Raw genomic sequence first — 17,398 nt, forward strand, 5'->3', positions numbered from 1 at the left:
GCCTGATGCAGGTGACCTTAACTGTACTGCCAAAATGAAATAAGTACCTGCGAGCAGGTGTCACCGGGGTTAAGATCATTAGCTAAAGGGAGGAATGCCATTAAAAAAGTTATGAAACATCTGTGTTGATAAAGCTATATTTAAAAGCGGGAGTTTAATAGCTTATACTTTTAGCAATTACAGCTGTAAGCTATAAACAGTAACAACCAATGTGGCAAACAGAGTGAATGATTTGATACCCTGCTTATTTTTTAAAGAAATTCGGCAGCAATAGGTGGTTTTAACAGTACACTGTGCCTTTAATAGCCTGATCTGAACTACTGAAGATTTTACGATAAAGCTTTTTTGTAGAAAGACGGAAGGTTATTAAGCCTAAATGTATTGTCCACTGGCAACAGACAGAGACTCTGTTTCTCTTTGTATACTGAGCAGTCTGCTGCGTCCAAACGAAACATGCATCAGACTACAGCTTTAATTGTCCAAAACATCATCTGCATTATTCCCGTAGACACAGATACACTACATTCACCCCAAAGACCTATCGTACTAAGCGAAGAGCCCACCGAGGCCAACACTTTCAAAAATGAAAAACATGCTGGTGCGCATCTGTGATTAACTGCGATTCATACACCGGGCTCTTCATTACTGTTGGAGATCAGGTATACATTACTCCTTCATTTTCTCTTTGGGGCACTTGGTTTTCCATAAATATTACTTGGCGAGATGCATGTGGAGAGCTTCGCGGAAGAGCTCCTTCATTGTAAAAGAGCTAATGAAAGCTATACACATCTGCAGTCGCCAGGGATACCTCTCTACGCTGTTATCCTATCATCAAACCCGCTAGAAAGGCTAACCATAACCTTAAAGGGGAGGATTGCCTTTAATATTGGAAAGGCCTGTTTGAAATATCCAGTTGGGGTTACCCCCCCCCCCCCCCCCGAAAAAAAAAGACGGGCCTCCTGACAGGCATTATTGACAGAGGATTCTGAAGGCATGCTTATATTCAGAGAGTACAGGGTCATGTGGGTTCACCGAGGGAGCGTTTGTACATGATACCAAACACAGGGCTATCCACGCTGATGATCTGCAGCTGGACTGAAGGCATCGGCCATGGAGAGAGAGGTCAGTGAACTGGAGACATGACCAGAACCACCAGCCAGACGTATAACTCCAGGTCCATTCCAAACGGTATCAGAACAGATTCTTACACCTGATTCCCTGTTTTGTTGTCTGCTGGGAATCGGCAGGGCCTAAAAAAATATCCTTGGCTCACAGACATCGTATCTGTGGTGTGTGACTACAGAAGGTGCGTTAACCCAGGGTCAGTGTTGGCATGGAGCTTCATGTGCCCCGGCCAGAGACACGACTGCCCTCATTTGCTTGCGGCTGCTGCAGAGGGTCCAGCTTGATTCAACAAATAGGCAGCAACACGCAGTGCCGTGTCTATCCCATCTGTAGTCCACAAGAAGCCAATGAACCAGTGCAATCATACTGTCAGAGTGACGTGATAAATACTGTTACCCTTAACCTTGAGAACAAAGAGGTAATTACAGGAGGGGGACGGGGGACCCCATACATGCTAAAAATGATGGTGCAAGGAGCAGATATCCTGTAACACTATAACAGCCACTGTCACCTACAGCAAATCAAATACAGGCTAGATGAAATGCAACACACACCCCAGTAAAGAAACCACAATTTTAATGTGGCTTCCACAGCGTTCGAGGATATGATAGCATCTACAAATATTCAATAAGATTGTCTATACTGAAAAAACCCTGCAAGTTAAAACACAGGTAAAATACATTCATGAAGCAGTCGGGGACAATGTTGCTAGACCGCAGGTATGAAACGTGTGTGTCCGCTACTTTCTCTACAGCAATGCCATTTCATTAACATTTAAAAATTGATTTAGTTGAACTGTAGGACATATGACTTTGTTGCTGAAAGCTCAGCTCCCGATTGTCATTCATCCTGCCAATGCCATCTCCCACAGGTGTGTCATATGTAGGTTTAGAAAAAAACAAAAACACAAGTATGGAAGCGGCTACAGCCTTGACATTTTCCTCACACAGACTTTGTGATTCCGTTAGCCCTTAGGAAAATGGCAGCTATAAAATCACCAAATTAAAAAGTATAATATTCACAATCCTCTTCCCGTAGTCAAAATGCGAAGTCTTTTAAACAAGGTAAGCATATGAAACACGAACCATGACAAAAATGCAAATTCCTTCAATAAAAGAAAGACAACGAGGAAAAAAAAACAGAAACGAACAGAACAAAATCTCTGCTGAATGAACACAACTGACATCCCATCCAGTCAGAAGACGATACAGTAAATGATACTATGAAGAATGTTTCAGGACAATACTTGTGATACACATGACTGGCTTCATACGGCAGCGGATGAACTGGCAAAGGCTCCTGGTTTCGAGGCGCACTGCCCCCCCCACGCACAAGTCAAGAACCAAGAAAGGCAGGCAGAAAAGAGGGTGACTGAAACTCGGCATAATTAATAGTTCTGATTAAAGTGACAGAAAGAGGACAGATATTCAGGACAAAACCTGAGTTTGAAAAATGTGCATGATATTGCATCAACTCGGGGGAGAACCAGAGTAAGCTCACGCTCCAGAACCCTGTAGCGAAGAGAAGTGGGTGTGGCCTTCTGGGGGGAAGGGGGCGGGCGGAGCAAATCAAGGTAAACGCCCTCTTACTCAGCTCAAACCTATTTATAGTTTTCAAGGCTATCCTTCGACACGTCAAACCATTTTACATTATATATACGCACATACATATGTATATGCACATACACACATGCCAGCTAAGAGGTAAGACGTTGATTTCCTGGTGGGTGCAGCCCAAATAATTTATTTCGCCACATGAAGGTACTACATACAGGGATGGTTGATTCCACGATCAACAAATCTAAAAACTAAATTACACCCTTTTTTTGCACCAAAGGCAAATATTTATGAATTCTCATCAAAACAACATCACTAATGGAGATCCTCTGTACTGTGTACAAACCCAGAAGGTTTCATAGCTTACGGCCATACCACCCTCTTATAATCCAGTGGCTTACTCTAGTCTGAGATGACCATAGAGAATCTACTTTTCTCTTAAATAGTCTATTAATGTTATATCTGATGATGAATTTGGGCTACACAGTTCCTGCTGTTTCAAGAACAATGAAAAACAAACAAATCTGTGCATTGAACTTTGAGACAGTGTTTTGTCTTTTGTTGCTGTTTTGCCCGTCATACATAATATCTTGTTAGTTCTTTTTCACTGGTGCTGGGGCTAAGGAGTTCAATATGGCTTTCATTTGATATCTAAATTAGTTACAAGCATACCCAATATTGAGCAAAAGCCTTAAATAAATAGTGGATATTTATTGAACAGTAGTAATTAGGACTGGAATGACTAAACATAACTGCAGATCTTTTCTGAATTAGTTGTGAATTGCTTAAATAAGTTCAAAGCAAGCGAAGGCAGTTTTTTTTTCATAAAATAAATCTGCAGTTACTGCACTGTTAAATTTAAAAGTAATTACAGAATAGAAGCCTTTATGATTTCTGCTTTTTTATTTAGTTTGAAAATATTGGAAATATTTCCAAAAATTACCTAGAAAAAGTATAAATGTAATTTCTCAAATGCTTAGCAAACAACAGAGCTATGCTCTAAAAGAACCTTGTTTAACTGAAAACTAATAACAGTACCAGGGTTACCTAGGCAACAGTGCAGTCAAAACCAGGGTTTTCTGAGCATCTGATTTCAAGAGATCTTTGCTATGTATTTGTTAACAGTAATTTCATCACTGCAGTTAAAATCCCAAAGCAATCAAGGATACAATAGATTTCAATAAGAAACTCTGTCTCCTTGATCAGATGTGCCTGCATATCTATCAAATGTTCTGCAAAAAAGCTAATCTGAGTGCAATTTCTTACGAGAATAACATTCAACAGACACGGCACTACTTGGTTTTTAAAATCCCATAAATAAGATATAAACTTCGGAATGTTTGGAAGTACAAGATCAAACATTTGGAGGACAACGAAAAGATAATGTCCACTTTTGCTGAAGGCTAACTTTGAGATTCAACTTTAAAAATTAAAAACAAGAAGAAAGTTGATAAAACGTAGGTAGTAGATCTAGAAATGTATGACTTTAGCTGACAGCCTATAAAGAGCAACATTTCAATGGTGTTGTGATGTTCCCTGTCTAAATTACAAAACAGATAATGAATGTTCGTAACAATTACTCTTGTGCGATTCAGCTGGGGACTGTTAGGAAAATGATTGAAATTCAAGAGCGCAAGACAGGTATTTGTGCACCGAGATTATTTCAAACATGAATGGAACATTTAATTCTATAAGCAGGCTCGTAGGCCCCCAGACAAACTGATTAGTCATCATAATCCCCAAAGATCAAGTAAATGGCAAACATACAATATTTGTTTTCTCTCTGTGAGCACGAGACTTCGCTAGCTCTTTAATGGCCACGTGACGAACAGGTTGGGTCTCACTATCGGCCGGAAGCTTTAGAAGTGGCGGTGAGAGTAAAGGCCATTTCTGGGTACACATCCCTTTCCACACTCTGACTCTGCTCTGCTGAGTGCAGAAATGAAAAACTTTTGAGTTCAATGAACCACCTAAAGCTAATCTGTGTCACTCCACTCTTATATTACATAACAAGGATTTTTCCCCATTATTATTTTTTTTATAAAGCCAAATATAAGTAAGGGTAACATGTTAAGAAATGCAATTAGATAAGCTTCATTGGTTTTATTGCCTGTGGTTACACACTGTTGATGTGATACAAAGAAAGGTGGCATTTATTTTGCGGTATATCGCTGTTCACGCTACTGTGCATATCCACCAGCTGCTTAAGATAATGCTAACTTGCGATAACGTATCAATTCCTTGGCGTAAATCCTTAATGAAAAGGTGGAGCAGGAGCGTTAGATGCGATGGAAAACGAAGATACAACACAAACTAAATGAAGCAAGAATTATCACTGAAGTTTCATGCGAAGAAATTGACCATGTCGATTTATTTTTTTCCCCTCAGACATATTTGCATGCAGACATGAACGTCAGAGACACACAGACTCCTAACACAGCTTTCAGCTGTACGACTCTTATTCAGACACATCTACGATTTATTTACAAAGCCACACAGCCTCAGCAAGCAGACTAGCAAACTATCAGTTGTATTTTTGCAGGTTATATACATTTATCACTTTTGCAACCTTTTCACTGCTTTCCATTTACCCAAAACAAGACAAAGCCCTGAAATATATGCAACATATTCCAGTCTCATAATTTTTACGCTATATTAACTGTTTAAATGAAGTCCATGTCTTTCTCTGTTTGAACCAATGCACAGTAATAATTTGATCACAGGCTGATTTAAATGTTCTACGAGGGTGTGTGCAAAACAATCACCAGCACATCAAAGAAATACATTTAAATATCTGGCAATTTTTGCTCAAGCCTGGCAACTTTCATAGGTTTGTCAGGATGCTGCTTTGAATACTACTGATTCACATGGGGAAACCTAGTGGGGCGTGCATATTACTGCGTTCCTGATCGAGAGCAGAAAAGGAGAGGCCTAAATAGATAACGGATGCATCTATCAAAGATTGCAGAAGAACAGCCACACAGTGCAGGATTAGGAACAACAAATATCCGGAGGCAATTACAAGGCGGGAGAGAAAAATCTACCACTGGAAAAAAAAAATACGTTGCGACTGGAGACACTAGTTCTCAAACTGCCGTCCTGTAACACTGGTGCGACACACATAAAGGTTTCTCAGATGGTAATACACAGTGGTTAGTCAGCAAACAGGAGAGTACTGAATGAGGTTCTGGTTCATCTCCTGATTGGCAAGAGGAACAAGAGATGAAGACAGATATTTCTGTTCATGTGCTTTTTACAGCAGTCATCTTAGTCTCATTGCAAACTGCCTTTGCAACCAATTAAATAAACAAATAGAATTATTTCTGCAGGTACTGGACTGGATTAATCATGAGCTAGAGATACCAACTGGTTAATGTGATCCACAGGTAAGTGTTCCGTTTCCTGATGTATGACAATAAAAAAAACTATCCATCGTTTAACTGCTTACACGGGGCTGGGGTACACCCTGGACGGGGTGCCGGACCATCACAGGGCACGGGCAGGGGTACACCCTGGACGGGATGCCGGACCATCACAGGGCAGGGGCAGGGGTACACCCTGCACGGGGTGCCGGACCATCACAGGGCACGGGCAGGGGTACACCCTGGACGGGGTGCCGGACCATCACAGGGCACGGGCAGGGGTACACCCTGGACGGGGTGCCGGACCATCACAGGGCACGGGCAGGGGTACACCCTGGACGGGATGCCGGCCCATCACAGGGCACGGGCAGGGGTACACCCTGGACGGGGTGCCGGTCCATCACAGGGCATGGGGCTGGGGTACACCCTGGACGGGATGCCGGTCCATCACAGGGCATGGGGCTGGGGTACACCCTGGACGGGGTACCGGACCATCACAGGGCATGGAGCAGGGGTACACCCTGGATGGGATGCCGATCCATCTCAGGGCACGGGGCTGGGGTACACCCTGGACGGGATGCTGGCCCATCACAGGGGACAGACACAGTGTGCAATTTAGAGATGCCAGTCAGCCCAACTATCATTTTGCTGCGGGAAGACATCTGCAGAACTCTAGCCAGCTAGGGAAAGGACCTCCAAGCAGAAATGGCAGAGCTGGGATTCGAACCACCAGCCATGGAGATACACGGCTAAAATGCCAGCCACTGAACCAGTGGCAGAATGGAAGTGGTGTGTGTGTGGGGAGGGGGGGGTTACGATGCAGAATGAAGTGAGAGGAAACGACAATAACAGCAGATTTTGCCTGCTTTGTGAGCTTTGCCATTACTACCGACACACAGAAAACTTTCAAACTAATCTACTAGCAGCATGATGCGCTCCTATTGGAGGCTTCCTTTGAGTATATGATTGTTTGAAGTAAACATAATAAGTCATACAACCCTGAAAATGATATCTTTACCTGTTCGTATAGAGCAAAGTCAGATCACCAGCAGACTATCTCAGCACGGCGCTTTCTCTTGGTCACTTAGACGGCTGCCTTCTCAATCCTCCTCAGTTTGCTCACCTACAGGAAGGAGATCCAGAGCAGTCAGGAATTAGAAGAACAACGTCCACAAGAAAACTGAAGAAGACGCCACCGTTTGACCAGGCTGCTCCCAGCAGCTGAACCACGCCCAGCGACCCCAGTGACACCCCGAGGGGCGTACATATTGCCATGCACTGTGTGATGAGAGTGCTCCCAGCAGCTGAACCCTAACCCTAACCCCCACAATGAACAGTGAGCGACTTTTGAGAAGCACACTTCACCTGATAAAACTCAGCTTGACCTCAGAACGTGGAGATACAATGACTGAATTAGGATTTTTTTCTTCCACTTTGCCTATTCAGCACTACGCCAGCAGAAATTTTGAACTTTTTCCCCAGGCCTTCCAAAGAGGCTGGGGCTCAGGGCAAGGCGGCTGGAGCAGGGTCACTCCGCTTTTAAAGGCAGAGCGCCAGAGAGACCTTCTGCACGCGCTAATCCAGCCCAGCAGCCCGATTCTTTGGAAAACAAAAACAAAGGAGCTATTTTTACAATTAACTACTTGACTTTGAACAGCCTCACAAGCAAATCCTTCACCACAGGCTGTTACACTTGTACACACGAGATTCAGCAAGCAGCCTGGAGAAGACAGTAGTAAAACAGAGTGCTACACACCATTAATAATACACCAGCAGAAGAGACGGAAATCAATTAGATATCATTTTGGCATGAATAAAGTGTTCATAATTGATGCAGGTTCTTCTGAATAATGCATGCTTGTCAGCATATCTCCATGTGACATAACTTGTGAGGGAGTGTGGGGGGCGGGGTGTGGGGTGTGTGTGTGGGGAGGGGGGGTTACGATGCAGCCCAATCGCTGTTCTGACTATGGCATTTACAGGGGCAGCGTGTGACTCAGCAGGATGGAATGCTGTGCCAATGATCAGAAGGTTGCCTGATCAAATCCCAGAGTAGGCAGACTGATTTCGTGCTGTATACTGAGTATTGCGCACATTGGGTATATTATACAGGCGGAATCCATTATATCTTGTATAATGTTTTTAAGATCAGTGCTGTGTGGTGTGTATTATGAGTTCTCATCCTCACCAATTCACCACAATGAATTCCTGAGACACACAGAGTCCCTGGCAAATAAAGTCTGACTCTCACTTTGATTCTGATTGACCATGGGGCCCTTGGGCAAGGCCCTTATCCCCCACCTGCTCCTTTGATTCTGATTGGCCATGGGGTCCTCATCCCCCACCTGCTCATTTGATTCTGATTGGCCATGGGGCCCTTATCCCCCATCTGCTCCTGGGATTGGCTGACCCTGCTTCCAATTGTATGGTAATACCCAATTGTATTGTATACTGACTCAGACTCTGCACAGAAGATAAAGGGTGAAGATTTAACAGAATAAACAACCGGCAGAATGGCTGACATCCTTCTTACAGAATCTTCAGAAAATATAAACACAAAAAATGTTGGGGTCTGCGCAGACCCCCACGCTGAGGTGAGGTAACAATGCTGGGGTCTGCGCAGGCCCCTACGCTGAAGTGAACTACCAATGCTGGGGTCTACACAGGCCCCCACGCTGAGGTGGGCTAACAATGCTGGGGTCTGCGCAGGCCCCTAGGCTGAGGTGAGCTAACAATGCTAGGGTCTATGCAGGCCCCCACGCTGAGGTGAGCTAACAATGCTAGGGTCTGCGCAGGCCCCCACACCAAGTGAGCTAACAATGCTGGGGTCTGCGCAGGCCCCCACGCTGGGGTGAGCAGACAGAACAAGCGGCCGTAATTTCAAGGGAGCTCGGTTTCGACGATCCACAGGCCAGCAGAGGAATGGATACCCAGACCAAGCTCAGGTCAGGGCAGGACAGCGCTGGGGAGGTCAGTGTAGGAGGGAGGTAATGGTGCCAGGTAAGGGCTTCTATACAGAGAAGACAGATGGCCCACATTAAAACAGGGAGTCATGTGACATCCCCCAGCAGCAGTACTGAGAGCAGGATAATTAAAAGGTATTTAATCAAATTCCTTAAATTAAAAAATCCAGCTGGACACTCCCAGCCCCCCTACCTTTCCCCAAACTTCCATGTCTGGTTGCTTTTCATGTCCGTCCTACTTCCAAGGGCAACAGGTCAAAGTTACACACACATTCAGAGTTCGAACGAGGAAAAGAAACACGCCATCTAAGCCCAGCAGGACACCCAGCACAAAACACGCTGTTGTTTCACCAATTGTGATTCATGGAGAAAAAAATAAATCAATAACTTTCCACTCGTTAGGCCTAATTCCCGAAACGCAGCTAACATACCGTACAAAGACAGGCGCCTGCATCTCGCGTTAATCACATCACCAGCCCAGCAGTAAGGACTTTGTGCTAAATGTCTGACACCAGCTGAGTCAGCGACCTATTTTTTAGACACTTAATTCTCGGAAATAAAAACAAGGGGAAACTCCAGCAGTGACAAAGCTCTCTCAGGGGCGATGTCACTTCAATCCAGTTCCTGGCTGGAGACTGTATCCTTCACTGTGCAGGCTGCTCTGCTATGCCAGCAAATCACAGGCTGCAGCCTCCCCTCTGATGCCTGACAGGAAGTGCGAACGTCCCAATCAGAGTGACCCCCAGGGGGCGTACTTCTCACCATCCATCGTGTATGCAGCCACGAAGCAATGAGGAAAACAAATGAAATCGCTGGACGTATTTCAATACATAATTCAAGGGGAAGTGTGGATATCTCAGTAAAACTTATTCCAAGCCTTTGCTGAGAAGTATTTTTTTTTTCTTCATAAAAAGATGAACGATCTTCCAGTGTCCCAAAAATTAATTAGACAGTCTATGCTGAGGTCCCAATACAGGACAGACCTGACCCATGGGACACCCTCATATGGCCTGCAAATGTATTCCATGCTGCAATTTTTGGAACAAAAAACGGAATGTTTTGTAATAGACTTGACAGGAAACCCACGGAAGCTTCTATCTGCAAATCTGCCCATCTGCTTATTTTTCAGACACTGCCACTCTACAGAGAGCGTCATATAAGGAACAGGCAGTGTGGGAGATCAGTAGAAAACCCCTAGTCTACAGCTTCATTATACATATCTCTGAATTTGGTTAGCTTAAAATTTTCTTTGCATTTTTTATCACTCTATAGAAAGAATTTACTCAGACAAGTTAAGAAAATGTCCAAGCATCCCAGCAGTTGAGCTATTTTTCATTTCCAAGGTCATTTTTATCTAAGCCAATATTAACTATAGAATTAAGAAACTGAACTGATTAAGATGTTTGTCTTGCTAACAACTTCACATTATATACCATACAAATAAACTTACCTTTCTTACGTTTATGCACGCAGGCCACATAAGCTGACTGCCTAAATACTATCAACAGCATTTTCTATATTAACTACTGTACCTATAAATACAGAAGAATGGCACAATATATATAAAGAAAAAAATTCACAAGGGAAAACAGAGTAGCAGTGTGATTTAATAAATGCTAAATGAGATTATTTAATGACAGAATGCCATACACACACACACACATATCCATCCATCCATCTTCCAAACCGCTTATCATTCTGAGTCGCGGGGGATCCAGAGCCTATCCTGGAAGTCATGGACACACACATACACACACACACACACACACACACACACATATATAAAAGAGAGAGAGAGAGAGAAAGGGGAGATTAGCTTCTGAAGAAAAATCTCTTAGTGGTTCCCTAAATTATGAAGCATTTTTATCATTTCTTTCTAAAAGTCAGTTTTCCAAAAGCCCAAACAGTACGTTAGGCACAGCAAACTGCATCCATAATGGTATATTTTGCAAATGACACCATGGATCCATTTTTAATGCGGTTTGTGCAACATTCTGGTCCATTAAAGCAAAGCAGAGAGATCCCCAGATCATTCACACTTGTCAGATGTTTTGTTCTATTTCTGACATCGGAATAAAAGCAGCTTTTGATCTTTTTGGTATCTAAGGAATAAGATAATTGCACATGAATCCAGCAGGTTTCAATAACGAGAAAGTATAAGCAACCATAAACCTGCATTTTACTATTACAAACCAACAATTATTGCCAGTTAAGGAAAGAAGAGATGCTTTTACCAACAAGGAGAAAAAATGCATGCGTGTATATATATGTAACAAGTATGTTGAGTAATATGTGTGTGTATATATATATATATATATATATATATATATATATATATATATATATATATATATATATATATATATAGAGAGAGAGAGAGAGAGAGAGAGAGAGAGAGAGAGAGAGAGAGAGAGAGAGAGAGAGAGAGAAAGAGAGAGAGGGTGCTAATGACAGATGTTCAGAACAGGTTTATTTTGCTTCATCGTGAAACAGAGGCAGGAAACACAGTGGTTCTACAAAGTTGGATGTTGAATTCCCACCCACAACCCTCTATGTTCACACATTTTCTGCAGTCTAAAACACATGCAGTAAAGTGAACTGGAGTCCCTACATCTCCGACAGTATGTGTGCCCTACATTTCCCGGGACAGGCTGCAGGCTGTACTGGATAAGGTGATACAGAAAGCGGATGGTGTGCAACGTACAGCATTCAGTATCATTCAAGACAAATTTTCCAATCTACAGTACATATAAAATGTTAAACACATATTTTAACCACTACTATCAAACATATCAACATATGCCTATGCAAAAGCATACAATTGCTCAGTCTGGGGATACTTCACGCATTTCTTCCCAATGCACATAAAAAATGGTGTGTTTGTGCGGATTAATCAGCTACAGAATGTAACAGGATACCCAGCTTCATGATGACGCGTAAGAAAAGGTGCGAAGGGCCTCCACATTCCCGAAATTCCTCTCTTATCGTTTACTAAATAGGGAGCTAACTGCCCGGAATACCTCATTATAATACCTAATACGTATACGTAGCCTAGCTTTAAACGGCAACTACGCAATAATAAATAATGACAATATAAACATTACATTTTTTTCAAATGGACACAACCGGTTATTTAGACAGCATACCGTTCTTACATCAATAAAGCGATTACTGATTCAAATAGAAAAAGAATATAGAATTCTTTGCAAAATTCATTGAACATTGCAAGGAAGACCGAAACAGTTCTAATGGTTCGCAGCACAGTCTGTTTTACATCACCAATGAGACATGAGGAAGGCTGCTAGAGATTTATCTTAAGATTACTATCGAGCAATTTCAGTTTCATCATTGTACGATATGAAAAGCATAACACATATATGCCCTCCGCATTTATAATCGGAAAAAAGTAAAATAGGTTTCACGCAATATATGAGGCGTGGACCTCCAGACTGACTACGTGGACCAAAAGGCTAAAATTCTAGTAGTGCCAGTGTGAAAATGAGACACTCACCTTCCGCAGTTACATCTGGAGGCGCCGCACTGCCGCCTGGGATATGGAGTCCAAAGTATTCTAATGCTTGGGCTTTTCGTGCTTAACAAACTACAAGAACCACAATGCAAACATACAAAAACTTTTTCTTCCCTGTTTTGACGTTGACCGGAACCAGATTTTTTTTTCCTCAGATAATTGATTTGCTGCGATGGGGCGCAGTACGAAGCTGTGGTGTTACCGTCTGTAGCTTTTGTTTGTCGGCATGTAGCAGTTAGTTGTAAATAATAATAACTAAGTAATCTGGTCAGTTTTGAGAAACGTCGTATTAGTTTTTAAATCCTACCAAATATTTCAGATTTTAACTTGATTCAATATATTAATATAACCATCAGTCTTACAAGAAGATTTTAAGGGACCAAACTGAATCATTTCGGTCGCGCTTAACATATCGACTTTGGTTTTAAAGATATTCATGACTTTTTAATAGGGGTACCATACTTAAACCTCTGGCTGTCCCTCTATATTGGGAATATCATAAACAAGGGAGTTACGTTTGGCGGAACAGAATCTTTGTTTATAACTGGTAGGATTAAACTATATTACTCCATATTTTGAGTTTTCCAACTTACCGTGTCTGCACTACATATTACAACCTCTCTCATGATGTAGACATTTCAAAATGAATTGAACTGATTCTTATTTGCCATCAGTTGACAGAAATACCCCATAGTGAGAGAAAAATACATTTTTGTTCAACATTATTAAAAATAAAAGTATTCAGTAAGTGTTCATAGGTATTCAGACCCTTTATTTGGTACTTTGTAGAAGCCCACAACATGCTGAAGTTAATTGGAGTTACCATATTCCCCGTAGGTGTTTCAGTGTATGGTGTGTGGGTGTGGCCTGTGATGGGTTGGCACCCCATCCTGGGCTGTTTCCTGCCTGTAGCCTCTAGGATAGTCTATGTGACCTTGAATAGGATAAACAGTCGCAGAAGTTGGATGGATGGATAATGTCATAATATAGATTTACCATTAGATTCGTTATATGTTGTGTACTGGGAGGTGTGAGATCTTGTGCGCCTTTCCAAATCATGTGCATTTGCTATTGGTGGACAATGGACTTTCAAGTTTTAGAAGCTTCTCCAATCTGATCAAATGAAAAAGGATACACTTGAGCTTAATTTGGTATGACATCATAAAGGGTCTGAATACTTATGTAAATATGAGATATCTTTTATTTGCAAAAATTCCTAAAAAAAAAAATCCTAATGACTTTGTAATTAGGGGTATTGTCTGATGGCTGTTGGACAATCAGTTTAACCCAATCTGAAACCACCCTGCAACATAACATAGTTTAGAAAATTTGAATGTTATGGATATTCTCTGTAGTATATCATCAAAAGCAATACAAATGATTCTGAAAGATCGCTAATAACGGGAGAAGCATGACCTGACAATAATAAACTCGGTAGGTTTTCGTGTTCAGACAATCCCCAAGTTACTAAGGAGATCTGTCCCCTTAATCTTCCTTTAAGTTGAATTTGTAGGTAAGTGGGAACAGGTACATATAGTTCTTATTTAGCGTCAATTAGCCAAATGATTGCCTTAGTAATCTCTATTTTGTAGCCGATGAACCACTGAAACCCACAATATTTTCATGAGTGTAACAAAGTAGTGTGCATTTGTTATTACGAACCATTGTACTTCATTGAACTTTTCAATATATAGGCTTTACGGCAGTCCGTTCGTAAGTACAAGCTGTACGTAAGTCAGACTTTTCTAACCCAGGGACTACCTGTATTTGAGGTTTGTTGCTGCTGTCCTTGAAATGCAATGTGCTATAAAATATTAAAATAATATAAGAAGCCTCAGTCTTCTCACTGTTCATTGTTGTGCTACGCCTTTGCTAGCATTTCAGCATTGTGAGTCAGGGGGCACATTTATCCTGCATGGCAGCCTGTTGTGCAGTCCAGCGGCTTCGCTTTCCTCCTCTGGCTGTTAGTGTTCCATCTTGTTTTAATGTTATATTCCACTACATCGCTCCAGAAGTATATCATTTTGTAGCATTATTTTGGCCCGACTTATTTTTATCTAAGGTACTTGTCTACAAAAATACAAATAGACCCCAAATGAGTCTTTTAAATTACCTTTACTAGGCTAGTTGATTTGCAGCTGCAGTATTTACACACGGTTGTATGAGCTCTTTCTCCATTTAAACAGAGTATATGCAGTCCATTGAAAAAAGAGATATGGATTTTACTGTGTTACATATGTTATATAAGCAATTCAACATCTGGGCATAACAGATTGACTTTTAATAAAAATTCTCCCACAACTGCCAAGGGTGTCCTCTTTCATGGTGCCCGGTCTGTCCAGTAGTCTGTGAGTGCTCAGAAGAGGTATTCTAATTTAGGAATGACTTCGTTAAGGCCCCATTAATAAGGTAAATGCATTATGGAACTCTATTTAATAATAATAAAAAAGATCTATCTGATGTCTTTGCAAAATGTCAGGCCAATGACATTTAGGTAGGATGAAAACAAAATGACTTGTGATTGACGACAGTCCATTGCAAATAACTCTGCATATGCCTGAGTGAGAGCATTTAATTTACATAGTTACTTTGAACAATTCACTTAAAGGAAAGGTGCCATTATATAAGCAATCATCTTACCTGAACAGGGGCAGCTTAATTATCATAACTGGGAAGAAATACAGGCAAGGAAAGGTTCCCATCACAGATCAGATACAATCTCTGTACTATCATAATAATCACTTTTCGTAGGTGTTCTGCTCCACAGTCTAAACAGTTTGTCATTGAGTTGTTAAATCAAATTGATAATGCTCAGCACAGTGCAGATGAGATGAACAAATGCATCTCCTTGATCAGGATATGTGCGGAAGATGATAAATTGCATCTCTAACTTCCCTTTGACCAAACAGCTATATAATTGTGCTCCTCAGAATAAAATTAGCAGCATTCTTTGTCAGGAAAAAATAAGTCAGCAAGATTTTCTACAAAATTGAATCAACAGCAGAAGAAACCCAATCAACATTTACAGCTTCAGTCCATATGGATTTGATCTGAACTGCCTATTTAGGCAATTTCCATGTGGTTCAGTTGTCTGTCTCAAGGAACTGACTGCCAATTTGCAAGTGATTGTGGGTCATAGGTCAGTGTCACACAGAAACCATCTGGGCAAATCCGTATTAACTCTTTTGCTACTCACATGGAACCTACGGTGGACTGGCAGTTGACATCAGTCTAGGAATCCACAAGCCCCAAAACATAGACTAGACAATGAATCCCACAAAGAACATATATGAAAGAATAGGTGCTATTTTAAGTACATTCTTGGAGCCTTCAGGATTCAGGATTTTGATTGGATCATGCTAATTAAAAATATCTCTCCGTCATTTTTCTAACCGCTTATCCTGGTCAGGAGGATGCTGGCGCTGGATGTAGTCCCATGCTCATTTCTAATATATGTAAAACGGTCTGTACTGAATTATCTCTTAAGTCTATGCAAACTTTTACAGTTTATATATGTGTAAACATTTTGCCATATGAAATTTGTGTTCACATGCTTCACTCTAAGACACCATAAGCTCCTGTCATAAACTGATGAGACAGAGGACCCAGTTGTAGAAACACACGGTTTTATTTCCAGAATCATAGTCTATGACCGTGAACCGAAACACAGGTAGCAGAACAAAAGATAACGTGAAGAAAAAGCGAATCCAAAGTATAGATCGTTCTTTAAAAATCCATAGTCAAGAGTAAGACCAGACATGGAAAGTTAGGAAAGCTAAGACAAGAGACTACGAATAATGGATCCAGAAGAGGAGGCAAAGGTGAGACATAAACAGGGCAGCCAACGAATGCCTACTCAGTACAGTGAGATTACACAATACTGCATTAAGAGGTCACTTATAACAAGGTTCTAAATTACGGCACCAGTAAGTGAGTTCTTGGGTGGCAGGTGAGCTAAACTCAGCGGAGGTGGAGTGTGACCAAGCAGAGGCTTGTCTGGCTGCAGGATAATGCCTCTGTTACTGCTTCCTTCACAAACACAAGAGAGCCTTTAAATACTGTCCTCTTAACGCCAAGTCTTCTGAGAATGCTGCACTGCGTATCTCGCCAAGGTTCCTGAAATGAAGTTACTGTGATGGTCTACTGCATGTTCCGTACATGTCAGATACGGGTCAAAATGCAAATACATGGAGAATGTCGAGCAGTGGCAGCACGGTAGGATCTTTTAGCCATGCCACTGAGGGGACCTGTGGTAACAGGTCATGTGTTTGGAGGAACAGCAACATTTTGTGGGTGTTTCGCATAGTATTTATGTCTCTACAGGTCAGCCAATTAAAGCACGCGGAAGCTACAAGTCAGCCAATTAAAGCACATGGAAACTACAGGTCAGCCAATGAAAATACATGGAAACTACAGGTTAGCCAATTAAAGCATGTGGAAGCCCATTGACTTGAGTCCCCCGAAAGATGAAATGCTCATTCATTTGCTTTCAGCCTCTTTCACTTCTTACAATTCGAATTTTTTAAAATAAATTAGAAATGCATTCGGATATACCATAAATATCTGACAAGTATCTTCATGCATTTTTCAGCACTCAGGCATGGGTGAGTCTATGTGATCATTCTCTAATGTGAACAAATTGACCCTGAGATTTAGATGTTTCTGGAAGCATACAAAAGAGTGATGTAGCTGTCACTGCATTGGCCCTGGGTTCCTTTCAATCCTTAAACAACTGAGCAGCATTTAGCATTTTTTAATGAAATGAAAAATGGCACGCCATTGTACCAGTAATGCAGGGTAAAGTGGATGAGATACTAACCTGGACATAACAGTATGATGCATGTTTTAGCACACCACATTTTA

At 41.6% G+C, this 17,398-nt stretch overlaps 1 protein-coding gene across 2 annotated transcripts in view; it reads right to left on the reverse strand.

Annotated features, from left to right (window-relative positions):
• The window catches only part of fhit (fragile histidine triad diadenosine triphosphatase), a 229,223-nt gene extending 216,600 nt beyond the window's left edge, over nt 1-12,623 (reverse strand). For both annotated transcript variants that reach the window (XM_049023069.1, XM_049023068.1), the window contains exons 1-2: nt 12,518-12,623; nt 7,062-7,166 (exon numbers count right to left, since the gene is read on the reverse strand). The gene's annotated coding sequence lies outside the window, so the exon portion shown is untranslated. The remainder of the gene's footprint in view (nt 1-7,061; nt 7,167-12,517) is intronic.
• Between the last annotated feature and the right edge of the window lie 4,775 nt (nt 12,624-17,398).

This window comes from Brienomyrus brachyistius, chromosome 8 (genome assembly GCF_023856365.1).
Source record: "Brienomyrus brachyistius isolate T26 chromosome 8, BBRACH_0.4, whole genome shotgun sequence".
Classification (NCBI taxonomy): domain Eukaryota; kingdom Metazoa; phylum Chordata; class Actinopteri; order Osteoglossiformes; family Mormyridae; genus Brienomyrus; species Brienomyrus brachyistius.